This window comes from Lolium rigidum, chromosome 6 (assembly GCF_022539505.1).
Source record: "Lolium rigidum isolate FL_2022 chromosome 6, APGP_CSIRO_Lrig_0.1, whole genome shotgun sequence".
Taxonomy (NCBI): domain Eukaryota; kingdom Viridiplantae; phylum Streptophyta; class Magnoliopsida; order Poales; family Poaceae; genus Lolium; species Lolium rigidum.
In genome coordinates, this window is record NC_061513.1 from 50,853,115 (window position 1) to 50,857,437 (window position 4,323).

At 37.3% G+C, this 4,323-nt stretch overlaps 3 long non-coding RNA genes across 3 annotated transcripts; all 3 read right to left on the minus strand.

Annotated features, from left to right (window-relative positions):
• Positions 1-767: 767 nt before the first annotated feature.
• On the minus strand, positions 768-1,503 carry LOC124661554. Its single transcript, XR_006990223.1, has 3 exons — positions 1,475-1,503; positions 1,213-1,306; positions 768-863 (listed from the first exon to the last, which is right to left on the minus strand). It is a non-coding gene; the product is annotated as an uncharacterized LOC124661554 (long non-coding RNA).
• An 83-nt stretch (positions 1,504-1,586) lies between these two features.
• On the minus strand, positions 1,587-2,714 carry LOC124660562. Its single transcript, XR_006989910.1, has 3 exons — positions 2,685-2,714; positions 2,267-2,353; positions 1,587-1,619 (listed from the first exon to the last, which is right to left on the minus strand). It is a non-coding gene; the product is annotated as an uncharacterized LOC124660562 (long non-coding RNA).
• A 188-nt stretch (positions 2,715-2,902) lies between these two features.
• On the minus strand, positions 2,903-3,891 carry LOC124659618. The gene is made up of 3 exons (XR_006989642.1): positions 3,766-3,891; positions 3,614-3,658; positions 2,903-2,989 (listed from the first exon to the last, which is right to left on the minus strand). It is a non-coding gene; the product is annotated as an uncharacterized LOC124659618 (long non-coding RNA).
• Between the last annotated feature and the right edge of the window lie 432 nt (positions 3,892-4,323).

The window sequence follows — 4,323 nt, forward strand, 5'->3', positions numbered from 1 at the left end:
CTGCTTGTTTCACAAATCAAATAAAGACGCGCTTCAACGCGTCACTGTAGGAGTAGGCTTCTTATCACATCAATGCTTGTTTGTAACTCGGTTCTCACCGTCAGGCAACAAGAATGTTTGGAGGCACCGGGCATCTTCCTATTCCTCTTTCATCTGTTCCTTGTGTCACATCTTCCGCTTCCACGAGCTACAGATCTTTGGGGAAGAAAGCCACTACTATTTCTATGTTGACCAACAAATTTGGAGGGGGCAAGAATAAATGATCCTACTATGTATACAACCCAACATAAATATAAGTCAGGACGTCAGACAATGTAATGAAGACTGGAGCTATTTTTTAGGCTTATAGAATTTTAAAGTACAGTCTACTGTCTATTTAACCAATATTCCATAATACAGGCTATCCCCAAATATTGTTTTAAGTTTGCTCTTTTGTGCACAATATATCACAACACAGTTCAGGGGTAAGCAATGTGCCAAAATACAGAATACACATATAAGGAGATACCCAAATTCAGACATCAATCACTCGTAAAAAGTTAAGCTATAAACGAAACTCTATACACAGTATGCATATCTAGGAGACATTTTAATAGAAACATTGTATGTATCCGAATGTTTGCATTCATATATAATTAAAGCACCATTCCTCGTTTAGAAAGAAAAGTTAACCGCGCTTCCTAGTGTAAAAGCACAAGCTTCAACCCAACAGATGTCAAAACAGAATAACTAACCCCCATGAAAAACAATGAACAAGAGAATTCACATGCAAAAACAATTACCCGACCTATTCTCCTTGAGGGTGCATATCTTCTAGATCATCCATGTCCTTTTCCTGAAGATAGAGCATCCATGTCCTTTTCCTGAAGAAAAATAAGGCAAGGATACACTTTAAGCCAGCATAAATAAAATAAGTACAGAAAAAAGCAACAAGCAAAAGTATATAAACAGGAGCGGGGGAATAAAAAGGAGTGTTTTCATCGAAGTAAAAGAAGTACAGGGAAAAAAGGAAAGCATGTTTTCCTCAGCGAATACAATGTATTTGTTAACTAAAACTGAGTACTGTAAATAGACATCAACAAATAACTCCCAATGATTTATTTTCTTACCTTTTAAAAACAAGAACATATGTGCATAAATTAGTCGGGAAGGGATTATTTTTAGGAAGAACCATAATACAAAGAAATAGTAGTGGAGAAACCGATTGTATACCTCCATATTCAGCATGTACTGGAATAAAAGAATCAGCATCACCTTCAGAATTTTTCTTGCCCATGTATTGATTCCTGAACCTCAACATATTATCCTGTAAGTTTTAGATAATCACCGGCTAGATAAAAATATGAGACAGAAAGCAAAGATGTAAGTTGCAACAAAGCCCTAACAATATCCTAACTGCTAGAACCGCTGCCACCAAATTTCGGACAAAACAGGGACACACAAGACACTTTTTTACGACGAGATGTTATCTTACCAAGAAGCGCTGGATGTTGTCCATTTTGCTAACGAAACATAAGCTGCAGAATCCATCATAACCCGATCATGTATCTTGCACATTTAACCGAATGGCTTGGGACATTTTCTCGGTGTGCTTGCTTTCCGTGGCCTCAACCTATAACCTCGCATTTTAAAAGGCTGGGCTTCAAGGAATGAAAACTAAAATTACAGGAAAGTCCTACTCCATTGTACAATAGCAGAGAAATGCATATTTGAAAGTTGAATGTTTGTGCATGGACCACTTTATTATATGCATTGGGACAACAATAACAAAGCTAAAACACCTTATTAAGATGCCGAAACAAATAAGTACCAGGATGAAGGACAATCATGGAAAAGTTTTGTATTAAGTACACATCAATGTTTTCTTAATCTCCCTGTACTACTTCTATTCCAGTGTACTAATGTAATATTATAAATGAATTACAAAGATTAAATAAAGTCGGTATAAGATTATATTCATATCAGAAGGCGCATTATAAGGCCATCAGGAAATTAGAAAATTAAACATTAGCAAACATGAGCACAGATTTCAACCCAAAACATCAGGGAATTAAATTATGTGGGGAGCCTCCTTTAAGCAGAGTTGAATTATATAATTATATTTATGTTGTATCCTGACTTCAGGAGGAGGGGCCTAATACCGGAATGAAACATAGTATTCTATTCTCATTGATTGCAACCTCCGATCAACAATAAACTGAAAAGTTAGAACATCATCATAATTTGGCAAGGAAATTTTCTATCGAGATGGGCACTCGGAACCCACCTGTTCATTCACCTTGTTGTCGTCGTCTGTAAAATCGACTACACGGTGATTGCTCATTATTACAGGGTATGGCTTGCACTACTGCAACTATGAAGAAAACAATGCATATGATATGAATCAGAGGTTTTTGGTGGAAGGGCTTCTTCACCAAATAAGAAGGTAAAAATATAGTAATAACAAGACACCAATCACCATATATGGACAGAGGTAAATGAAGCACACATGATGCAGTATAATTGTCTAAACATTGTCATCGACATGCACAACACAACAAAGGCACATAACTCTATCGAAGGAATGAATATGAAGACTGATATTCCGAATCGTTGGAGAAAATGCATTGCAAATAGATAATCCGAAAGGCTGAACATGTTACAAGAAAATTTTCATCATGTCCCAGTGGGAGGAAAAATTATACCCCATCATCTGCGCTCTAGGCAACACCCCAAGCCCCCCTCCTCCACCCAACAACGGCCCCATTATCTCCTTCACCCAGCGCCACCACGAGAGCCGATTGTTCAAAAAGACAGAAAACACCTTGTTCTATTTCTGATTCTCGATATTCTCTTCTCCTTTCAAATGTGCCTAGCCATTTAGTACAAAACTAAATCAGGGAAAGAAATGGAACAAACCAAAGAAAAGAATTAATCCTTTTGAGGAAAAAAACAGTCTGGAAGAGGGCCATCTAATCTCAGAATAGAGAGGGAGGTTGCAAAGTGATAGCTGTGGTGAACAGAGAGAACACAAAATGTAAGTAATACTACATGACTGAAGATATTCCCACATAGATGGAGAAAACTATTTTTCAGAATAACCGTAAAGATGCAATTTTATTTGCTGGGAAGAAAATGCCACAAAAAGAGATAATACAAATATTGTTTGAGTTATGCATAGCTGGAAATCCTCCTAGCCAATTCATGATCTGAAATTTGAAAGTGATACTTGAAAATCTTCACAGAAACACCAAAAGTCACAGGCTGAACAAATTACAAAAATGCAAAGATACAATTTAATTTGCTAGAAAGGAAATGTCATGTTCTTTATTTAGATGAAAGGAGATACATCAAAATATTATTTGATTTCTGCTTAGTTCGAAATCTTCCTAGACAATTCATGTGTTGAAATTTGGAATGTAGGGCTTTAGAGCCTCAAGGTTTAAATAAGATATGCATATTATGACTTTAGAGCCTCAAGGTTTAAATAAGATATGCATGTCAATGCCTCGTAAACAAAACACACTTAGAATTTCCCACTATTATCGTCCCCCACAGGTTTTCATTGGAAAATAAAAAGATAACAAGAAGACTATTACCAGGCCATGGTTGAGAGCTATGGTAAATGACTTACCAACTTCCAAACTTTCCCCTTGCTTCCCTTGGTCTCTTCCCCTAGCTACAAAAATAACAATGAAGCGTTTTAGGGATGTATGCTTGCTCAATTGCATCCTACTCCTACAGGAAGAAGTCATATGAATAGGTAACAATTGTGACATGACCTACCTGATGTTAAGGAAACACTGTAGATGCCCCTCCTAACAGAAATCCAGCTTTGCAAATTGGGTTAAAGCAATATATTTAATCCACCACAACAAGCTGCATACCAACAAGATAAGATCATAAGAGTACTTCAACAGATCTTCCTCACGGGATACTTCGCGAATGAAGGGCCTCCTTCTGGATGTTAAATAAATTGGCAGATAAAATTATTCCATCTTGAGCATCTAGAATATAGGACCCTGCAAATCCAGGAGACTGGAGAATCCAAATGCACTTTAGTCACACACAAATTTAACAGATATTTTAGAAGTAAAAGCCACATATGTTCATCCTAGATTAGTACCGAATCTATTCATTAAACCATTCCAGAACATTGTGGTCTCTGTAAGTACGTACTCTATGGAACCCATCAAGAACTACAAAAAAAGCAACCCCACGTTCTGCAATTCCTCATAGTCCAGCAATCCACACACGGATTTGACCCCAAATAGCAGTTTGTTCGTGCCAAAACCCCATTGTGTGCCAACTCTGCGTCGTCGCTACCGGTGCTTAGAGACAGAG